We start from the raw sequence: 16928 nt of genomic DNA, 5'->3' as shown, positions 1-16928 counted from the left end.
ATTTTCCTTATAAAGCTCGTCCTTAACTTCTTTTTTAAGCCTATTATAGAATTATAATATAAGAGGTTCGTTGTCTTAATTAAGCTTTAAGGTAACTTAATAGAACTTTATAGTATAATCTAATACTAAGATCCTTTATTAAAGTTCTTTAAGTTTCTATTTAGCTTCTTATTTCTTATTAGTTATTCCGAATACCTTTATAATAGCTTCTTTAAATCCTTAGAAACTAATAAAGACTTTATCTATCTCGTTATCTTATCGCGCTAGTTAGTTATTAAGAAAGTCCCTTATAATAAGTCTAAACTAAGTAAGTACCGTTCTAGATAAATAATTTCCTACGTAAAGTACCTTTTTAACTAGGTCTAAGAGTTTAATAGGGTAAAACCGGTAATAGGCCTTAAGTTAAGTAAGAAAGTCTTAAAGTATACTATAAGTACCGTCGAATAGTCCTAGCTATTTTAGTTTAACTACTTTTCTAAGGTCCTTAACTTATCTATTACTTCCTTTATTTCTAAGTAACTATACCTTATATTAAAGGGTAATAATCTCGCGTATTATATCCTAAGGCGATATAGTAGCTTTAGAGTTAGTTAATCTAGTTTACTATATAGGTATATTAATAGTTATAATATTACTTAAAGTAACGCGGTATTATATTAAATAAGAGCTTTTAACGTAAAACGACTAGTATTATTCTTAAGGGATAAACCTATCGAGGGGTTTATATTAGTAGATATAATAGGGCGTGGTCTAAGTAATAATAAGTATATTACGTTAGTAATAAGTTAGAGGTTATAGACTATAGACTATAACCAGGTAATTAAAATTAAAGATAGAATCGTAATAAAGATTTATATTAAAAGCTATTAAGCTATCTATTTAAAGGAGTAAAAGTAAGTAGCTATATATACTTATAGAGACTATCCTTAGATTATAGGCCTAGCTATAATCCCTAACGTTAGATCGTATAGAGCGTAGTAATCTTATTAATCTTAGATTACTTAGATCTCTACGATCCCCTCGATCCTATATCTATTAAATAGTCGTGCTAACTATTTATCTATTAGACCGTGTTACGTGCTTAACGCGGTCGACCGTTAGCGGCCTAGTAGCCGTGGTCGTAATACGGCGGCGGCAGCGGCGGTGCCGGTAGTAGTAGAGGCGGCGGCGGTAAAGGTAGCGGGGGCGGCTAGGGCGGCGGCGACGGTGCCCCTAAGAGAGAGAGAGTTAGCGCCGTAGAGAGTACGGGAAAAGGAGCTTACGTACTTAGGTATAAGGGTGGCGCGCTCGAGGAACTATAAGTTACGGTAGGCGGCGGCGGCGGCGGTTAAGGCGCGCTTAGCCTTATTTTAGTCCTTGCCTAGCTCCGCGGCGCTCTAAGCTATAGTAGCACGGGTAAGAACGGGCGGCGTAACCTTATATACGCGGCTAGCTTAGGCGTATAAGAAGTAGCTGCCCTAAGGGCGGCCGGCTTAGTCGGCGTAAGGGAGGGACTACGAGGCATACTATATATAAGGGGAATCGCGGGTAGCGCCCTAGGCTATAGCGTACTTATACTAGTATAGAGAGTTAATAATACTCGCGAGAATAGGGGTAGAGGGGCTTACGAAGGAGGGTAGCGAGGACCCGCGCTTATTATTATCGTCGTTATCGTCGGCGTTACCGCGGCGGCCGGTAGCGGAGAGTATAGCGGGGGCAGCGGCGGCGCGGGTAGTAAAGTTAACGGCCGAGAAGCTAGGCAGCGGGTAGCGCGGAGCGGCGGTAGGCGCGACTAGGGCGGCGGGGGCAGTAGGCCGGTAGCGGGCGAGGTAAGGGCGCGATTAATAAAGTTATCGATCTCGGTAAAGAAGTAAGATAAAGTAGGGGAGGATATATTAAATTATTTAAATAACTAGCATAGGTATAGGTTAGCTTATATATAGGCGGCAGCGTATAGCTAGGCGCTAAGAGACTTATAGTTATAGTTATAGCTACTACTACTAATAATAATAATAATAGTATAGTTAAGAGGAAAGAGCGATAAGAGCGCGTTAGTAGGTTATTTACCTCTTAGCTATACGCCGAGGTATAAGATTAACGTTATAAGGGACCGCCTATAAAGAGAGGGGCGGGGACCTTATATAAGGGTATTTACCCTTAGTATAGGTATAAGTATTAGCTTAGACCTTAGCCGATAAGCGTTATAGGGTAAGGTAGGCTATATATATAAACGCGTATTTAATAGTAGTAAGCGCGGTATATAGTTAGATCCTATATAGCTTATTATTATAATATAATAAAAGGCACTTATAGTATAACCCTTTACTTACCTTATAATAAGTACTATTAATTTACTAAGTTAGTCCTTAATTACCTATATATAATAGTTACCGCCCTTTATAAGCGGGAGGATTATTATAAAGTCTATTTATATATATATATAGAACTAGTTTAGTATTAAAAGCTACTTTAATAGCCCTTTAAGCTACGCCCTTTAGATCTTTATATAGCTATAGATATCGTAGTTATAAAGGAAGTAATAAATATAGTACTATAAAAGGGGCTAGTAAAAGTCCCTTATAAGGCTTACTACTATACCTTATTTACTTAAGTAACCTACGATACTAGAGTTATAAATAAGTTAAACTAGCCTTTCTTAGAGCTCGTTTTATTTATCTAGCTCCGGCGGTCCCTCCTTCTCCTTAGCTTTTATAGTATATAGTACGCTTAGTACCTATAGTCTCCCCCGCTAGCGTAGATGCCCTTATAGGTTAATATAGTAGTTAGCTACTTATACCTTTAGCTTTAGCTTTAGATTTAAGCGTCGAGCGCTAGACTTAATAGCGCGGCGTACGCCCTTATAGGTATAGTTTAGAGTCGCTATCTTATCTTATAAGCGTTAAAGGGCCTTATCTTAGAATACTCTCGCCGCGCGCGCCCTTAGGCCGGTCTATCCTTCCTCGCTAAACTAAGGTAAGAGCGCGGGGGGAAGCTTATTCGCTAGTACCGCGTCTTTCTTTACTAAGGAAGCTCTTATATAAGTCCGTAGTACTTCCTATAGGATAAGCTATAGATCCTAGGACTCGATATCTGCTCCTATTAGCCGGTCTTAATCCTTTTAAGAAAGCGCGTTTAAGACTACGGAGTCCTACTTAAGGCGGTACTTAATCGAGAAGTTAAAGCGTAAGAGATACTCTACTTAGCGGGCTTACTACTTTAAGAGGTACTAGTAAGTTATAAAGTACTTAAGGTTCCTATAGTTTATAAGAACCTTAAAGCTCTTATAGCTTTAAAGCGCCGCTTATTATTACTTAAAGTAGCTAATAATCGCTAGTATCTCCTTATTATAAATAGTATAATTCCGCTCTACTAGGGTTAGCTTATAAGAGTAAAACGCTACTAGTTACTTCTACTTATCTACCTTTTAAGAGAGCGTTTCTTTAAGTACCTAGCTACTATAGTCTACTTTAACTAACGTAGACCGGTTAAAGTCCTACTAAAGTAGTACTAGGGCTTAAGAAAATAGGTCCTTAAGTATATAAAACGCTCCTTCCTATATATACCCTTAGTAAAAAGCGGTCCGCTTCCTAGTAATCTCGTTTAAAGGTATTATAATATAAAAGAAGCCCTTAATAAATATCCTATAATAGTTCGCGAACCTAAGGAAGCTCTATATACCTATTTATATAGTTAGGGTAGCTTAGTCCTAAATTACTTAGATCTTTATAGGATCCGCCTATATACCTATACTTATATAAATAATAAATCCTAGGTACTTAACCCTCTTAACCTTAAATTTATACTTATCTAGATTAAGGTAGAGCTTATAAAGTTAGAAGCGCTCTAAGACCCTTTATACTTTTTATATATAGTCCTTATAGGAGCCGCTTATATAAATAAGGATATTATCTATATATATAAAGGCGAATTTATCGAGGAAGTCTTAAAGTATATTATTAATATAACGCTAGAAGGTAGCGGGCGCTTTTAAGAGGCTAAAGGGCGTTATAAGCTACTTAAATAAGCTATAGCGTATATAAAACACTGTCTCTTACTCGTTACCCTCTAAGATCTATACCTTATAAAACGCTTATTTTATATCTAGCTTTATAAACTACTTAACCTTTAAAAGGTTATAGAGTATATCTAAGATTAAGGGTAAGAGGTAGCGGTCTAGCTTTATAATTACGTTTAAAGCCCTATAGTTATAATAAAACTATATCCCGCCCCTTAGTTTATATATAAATAAGACCGGCGCTCTTACTTTAAAGCTACTTACTTAAATAAAACCCTTATTTAAGAGGTCCCTTAGTATCTTCTTTAGTATTAATAGCTCCGCGTATAATATACTATATAGCGGTCTAAACGGTATAGGTAGTTCTTACCCCTTTTTATTAGTATAGAGTACGATCTTATAGTCTACCCCTAGCTTATATAGGTTAAGCTTATCTACTTCTTAAGACTTAAATAGTAGTAGGAGGTCGTAAAAGCGCTTTAGTATCTACTACTATAGCTTAGAGGGCGACTTTAGCTTCTTTGCCTAGAGGGCCTTATCGATATCTACTAGGCTAACTATATAGACCGCTATATTAGCCGCTACCTAGCCTTCCTCCCGCTCTAACTATTATATAGTTCCTATAAAGATAAAGGTAAGGACTTCTTATACTAAGTATAAAGCTTATATACTTAGTCCTATACCTATAAAACTATCGTTATAGTAGACCTACTATTATATAGGCCTAAACTATAGCTTCTTTTAGTATAAAACCGAGTATAACTCTATATATAATAACTAGGGTTTCTTAAGGATTAAGGGAAACTTTAGTTAAGGGATTATATAAGCTACGATAAGCTTATATTAACTATCGACCTTTATAGCTAGCTATATAATACCCTTAATTACCGTACCTTTTATCGCGCTTAAGGCGCCCTTTACTTACCTTAGGGCGATCTTTTCTACTAGTACTTATATCTCTTATATAAGCGCCTCGTTAACTATAGCGTAGTACTAGTAGCCCTCGTCTATAAGGGCGGCGATAGGTAAGAAGTTATTAACTATAACCTATATTAAAGTAGGCTCTTCTTTTATATAGGCGGATAATTCCTCCTTCTCCTTTACTAGTACTAGGAATTAGGGCTCCGGAGCCTATCTTTGCTCTAAAGCTACTCTTTTTCCTCTAGGCTTAAGGGAGAGGAGTCCTCTTTATTATCTAAGGTAAGGAGCGGTTCTATCTTCGCTACTTAAACTACTATAGGCCGCTTAGCTAAAAGGAAGGGGCATTTTAATATAAAGTATATAGACGCGCTATAATATAGGTAGCGGCCGTTAGCCTTCCTTTTCCTAATTTCCTCGCTTATTACTTACTTTGCCCGCTACTTAGAAAGTAGGATAGTATAAGAGATATTTAATAATAACTTCCTATTATATTTAGCTCGGTCTATATAGGTAGCTAATATTAAGGTATCTTTATTAATATTAAAAGTAGACTTCCTTAGATATATAATCTTACTAAGAGAGATATATATATAATAAGATAAGATTAACTTAGTTAAAGAATAGCTAACGCTAAAGAACGTTAGGGATATATAAAGTTTCCTAGGATTTATAAATTACTACTAACGATTTATTAAAGATTTTAGAAAAATTATAGTACTATTATATAACTTAACGAAGAAGGAAAAAGAATTTATATAGGACGATAAAGCTAACGAAGCTTTCGAATATATTAAGACTATAATTATATAAAAACTAGTCTTAACTACCTTTAATCTAAAACGATATATTAAACTTAAAACTAATATATTAAACTTTACTCTAAGAGTATAGATCGGATAGAAAGATAATAAAAGAAGACTATAACTAATTATATTCTACTTAAAAAAGCTATATAGCATAGAACTTAATTACCTTATTTATAATAAAGAATTCCTTATAATTATTTAAGCTTTTAAGGAATCTTAATACTACCTTCTTAAAAGTAAATATAAAGTTAAGGTCTATATAGATTATAAGAATATCTTATATTTTATAATAATATAATAGTTAAATGGACGATAGATTTAATAGGCTAAATACTTATTAGAATTTAACTACGAAATAATCTATAGAAAAGGAATAGAATACGGTCGAGCTAATACCCTTAGTCGACGAAGTAACTATAATATAGGAGCACTTATAGTAAAAGGATAGCTCTTAGAAATTAACGAAAACGGGAACTACTAGTAATAATAGCTAAATATAATATTTAAAGTATAACCTAACGACTTAATATACTAAAAGATCCTAAAATAAATAAAAGAATATAAAGTATTAAACGGATATAATATAGGATATTTAAAAGTTCTAATATATAAAAATAAAATCTAGATACTATTAGAATTATAAGATAAAGTTATATAAGATATATATAAATATTTAATATATAGATACTAGGGAATCTAAAGAATAATAAAACGGATTAAACGATAATATAACTTCTTATAGCTTAAGGAAGTAGTATAATAAGTTATTAAAGAATATAAACTTTATATATAAAGTAAAGCTAAACGATATAAACTATATAAAGAATTATAACCGCTACTAGTACTAGAAAAACTATAGGATTTAATAGCTTTTAACTATATTATAAAGCTATTACTATTAAAAGAATATATAGCTAACGTTAAGTATAATAGTATATTTATTATTACTAATAAACTAATAAAGTATAGATACTTCTTACTATATAAAGAAATAAGTAATATAAAAGAGCTAGTATATATATTCTTATAAACTATTATTAGTAATTATAGACTATTAAACGAGATTATCTTTAATAAAGGAAGTATATTTATAGCTAAGTTTTAGTAAGCTTTTATAGTATAATTAGGGATAAAATATAAGCTTAGTATAGCTTATTACCTATAAATAGATAAATAAATAAAACGACTTAACTAAACGCTTAAATAATATTTACGATACTATATTAGCTATAAATAAAACGATTAAGTTAAATAGCTACTAATAGTATAACTAGCTTATAATAGCTTAGTAACGGAAATAACTAAGCTCTTATTAGTATATACTAATTATAGATATAACCTAGAAGTATTTAAGGTTACTCGATAAAGACTATAAGTAGAACGAGCGATACTATAAGTAGATTAGCTATAAAAATTATATAAAGAAATATAATAAGAACTTTAATTTATTAAAGAATAAATATCTACTTACTATAATTAAAAAAGATTATAAGGACTAATCTTTTAAGAGGGAGATATAGTCTACCTTATATAATAAAATATTAAAATAAAATAACTAAGTAATAAATTAGACTTTAAGAAACTTAGACCGTTTAAGGTTAAGAAAATTATTTTAAAAGTTAACTATAAACTTTCGCTATTAATAATAATATAGATATACTTAATATTTTATATCTTATTATTAGAACTAGTACTACGAAACGCTAAACTATAGGAAAAAATTAAAGTTAATAATAATTAGGAATATAAAGCTAAATAAATACTAGATATAAGAAAATAAGGTTAGTAATAAGAATACCTTATTAAGTAAAAGGGATATAGACTAAAAGAAAATACCTAAGAACTACTTAAGCACTTAACCTATTATAGTTCTTTACTTCGATAGTTTTACTAGTAAAATCTACCCTAGGTATTATAAAATCGCTTAACGAACTAATAGCATTTTAATTAATTATATTAAATCTACTTATAGACTAAATATTAACTACCGCTTTAGATTCTTAGCGCTTAGCCTCGTTAAGGTTATTTAAAGAATAAAGGCCCTAATAAACTATCTTAGTACCCTTTATCTTTAGCTAGCGCTTTTAATAGTAAAGCCGCGCTAAATAAGCTAAGGCTTCGTTTAGGTTAGCTTAAGCTTTTAATATTCGCTCCTTAGTAATTTCTTCTTCTTTATTTAATCGATCGGACTCTAGATTTATTTAGGATACTAAGATATATATTAGCTATAAATAATAAGTAAGATAACGAAGTTACTTATAAGAGCTAATCGCTACGCTTAATATATTATAGGAACGACCCCGCTATATATATTCGGTATACTTAGAAGATTTCTCTAATGTGTTATAGCGGAAGCCGCGTAATAAATAAAAAGAATATAGTATAACGTCGAAACTAAGATAATTAATAGACTTAGCTAAACGAATACGCTTAAGGGTCTTATAAGAACGATCCTTCGATACGCGACTAAATATACTATTAGTAGTATATCCTAAGGGATAGAAAGAATAAACGGGGAATATATATATAGGTAATAAGGGTATATTTATATATAGCGGCTAAGGTAGTAGTAGGTCTTATAGATAAGACTAAAAGGAGGGGAGATATTATATTATAACTATAGTTAGCGGGCTATAAGAGAGCCGGCTATATTTATATAATAAGGCGGCTTAGAATAATAGTTAGGACGAGAAGTTACTTAGGCTTAGCTTACCTAGAGCGTATATAAGCTAAGTAAGCCTTGTATAGATAGATTACTACTTAGGAGTATAGCTTATAAGTAAGCTATAGTAAGCTATAAAGGGGATTATAGCTAGGACCGTAATTTAAGGATAGTCTCTATAAGTATATATAGCTACCTACCTTTACTTCTTTAAATAGATAGCTCTTTAGCTTTTAATATAGATCTTTATTACGATTCTATCTTTAATTTTAATTACCTAGTTATAGTCTATAATCTATAACCTCCGACTTATTACTAACGTAATATACTTATTATTACTTAGACTATACCCTATTATATCTACTAATATAAACCCCTTAATAGGTTTATCCCTTAAGAATAATACCGGTCGTTATACTAAGCTAGATTATTAAGGAAATACTACCGATTTAACTAATAACTAGTAAGCTATTAATATACTTATTAAAGGCTAAACTAAGGGACGTTATTAAAGAAAAGGATCTTTTACTTAATTAGGAATTATATATTTCTAATATAATAAGCTAGGATACTTATTTATAGAATATACTAATTCTTTAAAGGTAGAAACCTTAGTAAAGACTCTTAGACTTAATACTATAAAATAAGGAAAAGGTAAGATATTAAGGTAAACGCCTCTCCCTTAATAAACTTAATACTTATAAGATAGTTACTTAAAACTCCTATAACGATATTAAAGCGAAACCCTATTAAAATCCCTATATACTTAGATACTTATAGTACTATTAACCTTATAAATATATACTTTACTTAATAGTAGGGATTACTATAAATAGCGCTCTTATACTCTAAGTTATTAAGGCTTAATAATAGTAGGGTAAAGGAGTATAGAGTATAGTTAGTACTACTCTAAATAATAAATATAAGAGGTACTAAAAAGATAATTACTTATTTCTATATTAATATTAATAAGTTAACGCTAAATAATTAAGTATTAATCCTTTTATTAGTTACTACCTTAAAAGATAAATATATTTATATTATCTTATAGAAATAATAGTAGTAGTTTAAGTATTAACTAAGTAGCGAAACCCTATAAAACCCCTATAAATTCTTTTAGGAATATAAGAATAAAGTAAAGGTATATATAATAGTACTTAACCCTAAGCTAATCCTACTACTAGATAAAGATAAAGATAAAGGGATTTTATAGGAAGAATAGGCCGAAATCCTATTAACTTTCTACTAGTTTAAAGATACTTTCTTAGCTAATAAGTCCGACTTACTACTAGCTAGAAAAGGAATAGATTACTTAATTAATTTAATCCTTAATATAGAACCCCCTTATAGACTAATTTACCCTTTATCGTAAAGGGAACTCTAAGTATTACGCGACTAGATCTAAGACGTAATAAAAAGAAAAATAATCTAGGAGTTAAAGAGCCTAGCTAGGGCGCTTATCCTTTTTATTTTAAAAAAGGATAGTACCTTATAACTATATATAGACTACTAAGGACTTAACTAGGTTATATAAAAGAATCGGTACCCTTTACCCTTTATTTCGGAGATTATTAACTGCTATTAAAGAGCTAAGTATTTTTCTAAGATTAATATATAGAATACGTATTAATATATTTAAATTTAAGAAGGAGATAAATAAAAGACCCCTTTCTAAATATATTATAGATATTTCGAATACCTAGTAATACCCTTTAAACTTACTAATATATTAGCTATATTTTAGAGCTATATTTATTAAGCACTTAAAGGGCTTATAAATATATTCTATATAGTTTACCTTAACGATATCTTTATATACTTTAAGATAAGAGAAAAATATACTAAATACTTAGGATAAGTAATAGAAAGGCTAAGGGCTATAAAGCTCTATATAAAACTATTAAAGTATACCTTTTATTAATAGTTAGTTAAGTTCCTTAGGTTTATTTTATATTTTAATAGGGTATTAAGAAACCCTTAATAAGTAGAGGTAATAGCTTAATAGCTTAAACCTATAACCTACTATAATATTTAAGTTTTCCTTAGGTTCTATAATTTTTACTAACGATTTATATATAGGTACTTTAGAGTTATAACGCCCCTAACTATATTATTAAAGGGGAGTAAGAATAAGAAGAAGCTAGGAAGTATAGAGCTAAACCTTACTAAATAGGTAGCGTTTTAAGCTCTTAAGGATGCTTTTTAAGGAGCTTTACTCCTTTAATATTACGATCTAAAAAGACGTATTTATATCGAAATAAATATATTATAATTCGCGATAGTAAGAATTATCTCTTAACTTAATAATAAAGGGCGTTACTATTTAATTATATTTTAGTTAAGGAAGTTTACTAAAGCTAAACTTAATTATAGTATTTTAGACTAAGAACTATTTACTATTATTAAGCTATTTAAATACTAGCGATATTACGTTAAAAGGGTAGTATATAAAGTAAAGGTATTATTAAACTACTATAACCTCTAGACGTTTATATACTAGACCTCCTTAAATAAGAGGTAAGTAAGATAGTATATATATTTAGTACTATTTAACTTTACGATTAAGTATTATATAGGTAAATTAAACCTAGTAAACGCGCTATCGAAAATACTTAGATATAAGGGCGAGAAGCCCTTATTTATAGAACTATTATTAAAGCTATAAGTAAAGCTAGCTACTATTAATACTATATTTATATAGAGAAATAATAAGGCGTTTTTATAAGTAAAGAGATACTTAACTATAAGTTAATATAAGTATAGTAAAGCGCTTTTATATAAGGAAAATATATAAGCTTATTTATAGTAAAACTATAATAATTTAGGCGCAAGACCTAAATAATTAGCTAATTAGGCTAAAGAAAGAGCTAGTTATAAATAGTTACTCTTAAGGAAGACCGCTAAAGAAGCGGCTTACTATATAAAGGTTTATATAGTAGAAGTTTTAGAACCGTTACTAAAGTTACTAAAATATACTTAGTCGGTTAATATAGTAATTAGTAAGCTAAAAGAAACTAAAGACTTCTTAAAAAAGAAGGGTTTTTAGTTAATACGCTTAAATAAACTATTATTATAAAAGGGTTATATTATAGTACCTTTAAAAGTAGCCTTATAGTAAGAGCTAATATAGCTCTTTTATAACAATCTATTAATAGGATACTTTGGCTCTTAATATACTAACGAACTACTAATAAGGAACTTTTACTAAGATAAAATAATAAAAGATATAAATAAATACGTTTAGTTATACTTAGTATATTAAGGTATAGTATTTAAGAGGTATCGCTTTTATAGTACTATATAATTATTACTATATCTTATATAACTATAAGAAGAATTATTAATAGACTTTACTATAAGTCTACTTAAAGTATAGTATATTAAATAAGACGCTAATATAATCCTAGTAATTATAAACTAATATACTAAGTATTACCTTTTCTTTCCTATCTCTAAGATAATAATAGCTATAAAGCTAGTATAATTATTTTATTACTAAGTTAAATTAGTATATAGACCTTTAAAAGGTATTATCTTAGATAAAGGGTCCTTATTATTATAGAGTAAGTAGAGGCGTATATATAGGTGCCGTCTATAAGATAATATTAATAAGCTATATAGAGCTCTTTTATACGCGGCTAGCCCGCCCCTATACTTATAGGATCCGGCCCTCCGTATATAACTATATAGCTTAGGCCACGGCCTAAGCTTATTACCTATAATAGTTAAAGACTCTTATATAATACCCTCTCTTAAGCGCGGTATAGCGCTGCCCTATTAACGGCTCCTATATAATTAGGCCTATACCGCGGGCTTTTTCCTACCCTTTCCCGTTAATAGGGCCGGCCCTACTAGCCTTATTATCCCCGCGCCCGTTAGCCTAGGTAGCCGGGACCTAGCTCTATACTCGTTAGCTAGCTAGCCGTTTAAATAAGGGCGTAACCTATTATATACGCCTCTAAGTAGCCGGCGGCTAGTCTAGACCTACGTAAGCCTTAGGTTACCTATCCCCTTTACCTTAAGTAGTATCCTCTACTAAGGGGTATATAAGGTAGCATCCCCTCTTTCCTTCTTCCCTTCCTTCTCTCCTTTCTTTAACTATAGTAATAGTATTAATAGGTAAGTTCTACTCTACTTAAGGCGTTAGTCTATTCCTAGCTATATAGGCCGCTCTATTAACGTATACTTATAGTAGTAGCGGTAGTAGTAATAATAGCCTTAATAATAATAATAACTCTAACTAGTAAGTTCCGCGCCCTATAGAGTAGGAGGCCGTATTCCGTCGTACTAACTTCCGCGATAGATATATCCGCCTCTCCCTCTCCTACCTCCTCCTTCTCGGAGCGTACGGAGTCGTTCGTCGACGCCGCGCTAGCCGCGGCCGACGATAACTCCGCCGCTACCGCCGCTCCTACCCGCGCCGCTACTACCGCTCCTACCGCCGCCGCCGCCGCCTCTACTACGCTATTCGCTCTTACGTCGCCCCTTAGGGTAACGACGCTATCCCCGCTACTACCTATAACGCCCGGCCCTTTAGCCCCCGCCTCTATCTCCGCTACCCCTATAAGTCCGTAGTTAGGTAAGCGTAATAGACGTTATCCGCTAACCTCCTATAGTATAAGCGCTAAGTATAGGCCGGCGCCGCCCGCTTAGCCCCCTATATACGTTATACGTCGTAGGAGCTCGACTACTTTAACTAGGCCGGGCGCCGCCGCGGCGGTAGCTACTATTAGTACGCGCGAGCCGGCCGTGCCTATAAGGCGGCGCCTCCCGTCCTACTCGCTATAGCGTTAGCTTAAAAGGCCGGCTTATATAGGCAGGCGCGGGGGGCTACTAAGAAGCGCCTTACCGCCGCCGCCGCCGCCTACTATAACCTCCGCGCCCTTAAGCGATAGGGCCTTATACTTAAGTAAGTCCTACTCCTCCGCTCCTTTATTTCCGCCTCTAATATACCTAGCGCTAGGGATACTACCTCTGTCGCCCTATCGGCGGTCCTCTTAGCCGTGCCTACCTTTACTACCGCCGCTGCCCCTACCGCCGCCGCTAGCCGCTGCCCCTCTACCCTTAGAGCCGCCGCCGCCGCCGACTAGCTTATAGGCTTAAAGGGCCGCCTTAGCGCCTTAGAGACCGCCGCCGCCGCTAATAAAAAGGAGGAGGCTAACGAGGACGATAATAATAAAGATAATAATAATAATAATAATAAGGAATAGGCCTAGGTAGTTTAAGGGCTCTACCCTATAATAAACGCTGTTTTTATCTCTGCCTATACTATTACGCTTATATTACCTATATTACCGTAACTGCCCCCTCTACTATACCTACTTCGTAGTCCTAGCTTAGGCTACTATTAATAGTCCGCTAGTCTATTATTCTCGTCTACTATTTTAAATAAGGCTTTAAACTTATTAAGGGCTATAGTTCCTATAAACTTATATATAGGTTCTTATATAGGATTAAGATACCCGCGCTACTTAACGAGGACCTCCTAGCATTTCCCCCTACTAACCTTTTTCTAGCGCGCGGCCTATATCTCTTTAACTTCGAACTCGTCCTCTCCCTCTACCTCGATTATAAGCGGTTAGGCGTCCGCTACTTCTTATCTAAGTAGCGGGTTAAAAGAGGCTCTATAAAGGAGGTCTATATTAATCTTATTATAAACCCCTATTAAGAGACTATTAAGCTCTATAACCTATAGGCTAATAACCCTCTATACTATAAACTTCGCGTATAGCTAGTTAAGCTTTTTCTTTAGCCGTGCTAACTTATAGTTACGGAGGTCTAGCTATACCTTATCTCTTACCGTAAACCTATCTACTAGGGCCCTAGTCTTATTAGCGTGCCGCTCCTAATCTTATACCGTAGCGGCTATCGCGGATTAGTAATAATCTATAGTCTCCTATAGCTTTTATATAAACGTAGAGGCGCGGCCCTTTAATAATAAATTACTATACTACTCCGCTACTATATCTATAGTAAAGGGAACTAGTAAGGGTAGTTTAAAGCTATACGTTATAAAGAAAGGGGCTATCTTAATAAAGGTATATAGTTTACTATTTAACGTAAGTTAGGCCGCGGGGAGCTAATAGTCTTAGTCTACTTAATTACGGGCTACGACGGCCTATAGGTAAGCCTACGCCTCCTAGTTAACCCTCTCGGGCCCTCCGTCGGTCTATAGGTAATATACCGTGCTAAGTAGCTATATAATTTAAAGTAGCTAGTATAAGTACTATTAAAAGCAGCTAGTTTAATTCGATCCCTTATCGCTTATAATAAAGGCTAGCTAGCTATATAAGCGGGCCTAGTACTATAAGAAGCGCTCTATATAGGACTCTATATCTATAGACGGTATTAGCTCTAATACTATAGACTTACTAAGTCGGTCCTTAATTACCTATATATAGCGGTTACCGCCTTTTATAAGTAGGAGGTCCGTTATAAAGTCTATCTATATATATATATAGAACTAGTTAGGTACTAGAAGCTACTTAAGTAGCCCCTTAAGCTACGCCCTTTAAATCTTAGTACGGCTATAGATATCGTAGTTACGGAGGAAGCGGCGAACGTAGTACTATAAGAGGGGCTAGTAGAAATCCCTCGTAAGGCCTGCTATTATACCCTACCTACCTAGGTAGCCTACGATACTAGAGTTATAGACGAGCTAGACTAGCTTCCCTCGGAGCTCGTTCCGTTTATCTAGCTCCGGCGGTCTATCCTTCTCCCTAGCTTCTATAGTATATAGCGCGCCCGGCACCTATAGTCTCCCCCGCTAACGTAGGTGCCCCCGTAGGTCGATATAATAGTCGGCTACTTATACCTTTAGCTTTAGCTTTAGATCGAGGCATCGAGCGCCGGACTTAACGGCGCGGCGCACGCTCTCGTAGGTACGGTCTAGAGACAATATCCTATCCTATAAGCGCTAGAGGACCTTATCTTAGAATACCCGCGCCGTACGCGCCCCTAGGCCGGTCTATCCCTCCTTACCGGGCCGAGGTAAAGGTATAGGGGAAGGCTTATCCGTTAGCGCCGCGCCTTCCCCTACTAAGGAAGCTCTTATATAAGTCCGTAGCGCTTCTTATAGGATAAGCTATAGATCCTAGGCCTCGATATCCGCTCCTATTAGCTAGTCTTAATCCCTTTAGGAAAGCGTATCTAGGACTATAGAGTCCCGCCCTAGCTAGTACTTAATCGAGAAGTTAAAGCGTAAGAGATACTCCGCTTAGCGGGCTTACCGCTCTAAGAGGTGCTAGCGAGTTATAAAGTACTTAAGGTTCCTATAGTCTATAAGAACCTCGAAGCTCTTATAGCTCTAGAGCTCCGCTTACTATTACTTAAGGTAGCTAATAATCGCTAGTATCTCCTTATCGTAAATAGCGTAATTCCGCTCTACTAGGGTTAGCTTATAAGAGTAGAACGCTACCGGTTACTTCTGCCTATCTACCTCCTAAGAGAGCGTTCCTCCGAGTACCTAGCCGCTATAGTCCGCTTTAACTAACGTAAACTAGTCGAAGTCCTACTAGAGTAGTACTAGGGCTTAAGAAAATAGGTCCTTAAGTATATAGAACGCTCCTTCTTATACGGGCCCCTAGTAAAAGGTAGTTTGCTTCCTAGTAATCTCGTTTAAGGGTATTATAATACGGGAGAAGCCCTTAATAAATATCCTATAATAGTTCGCGAACCTAAGGAAGCTCCGTATACCTATCTATATAGTTAAGGCAGCTTAGTCCTAAATCGCCTAGATCTTTATAGGATCCGCCTATATACCTACGCCGGCGTAGATAATAAAGCCTAGGTACTTAACCCTCTTAACCTTAAATTCGTACTTATCTAAGTTAAGGTAAAGCCTATAAAGTTAGAGGCGCTCTAAGACCCTTTATACTTTCTATATATAGTCCTTATAAGAGCCGCTCGTATAGATAAGGATATTATCTATATATATAGAGGCGAACTTATTAAGGAAGTCCTAAAGTACGTTATTAATATAACGCTAGAAGGTAGCGGGCGCTCCTAAGAGGCCGAAGGGCGTTATAAGCTACTTAAATAAGCTATAGCGTATATAGAACGCCGTCTTTTACTTATTACCCTCTAAGATCTATACCTTATAAAACGCCTATTTTATATCTAGCTTTATAAACTACTTTACCTTCGAAAGGTTATAAAGCGTATCCGAGATTAAGGGTAAGAGGTAGCGGTCTAGCCTTATAATTGCGTTTAAAGCCCTATAGTTATAATAGAACTATATCCCGCCCCTTAGTTTACGCACGAATAAGACCGGCGCTCTTACTTTAGAGCTACTTACTTAAATAAAACCCTTATCTAAGAGGTCCCTTAGCGTCTTCTTTAGTACTAGTAGCTCCGCGTATAATATACTATATAGCGGTCTAAATAGTACGGGTAGTTCCTACCCCTTTTACTACGTTAGCCGCTACCTAGCCTTCCTCCTACTTTAACCGTTGCACGGTTCCTATAAAGATAAAGGTAAGGACTTTTTATACTAAGTATAAAGCTCGCACGCTTAGTCCTACGCCTATAGAACCGTTATCGTAGC

This window comes from Hirsutella rhossiliensis (genome assembly GCF_020360975.1).
Source record: "Hirsutella rhossiliensis strain HR02 chromosome Unknown scaffold00004, whole genome shotgun sequence".
Taxonomy (NCBI): domain Eukaryota; kingdom Fungi; phylum Ascomycota; class Sordariomycetes; order Hypocreales; family Ophiocordycipitaceae; genus Hirsutella; species Hirsutella rhossiliensis.
Note: the sequence above shows the minus strand (reverse complement) of the source record.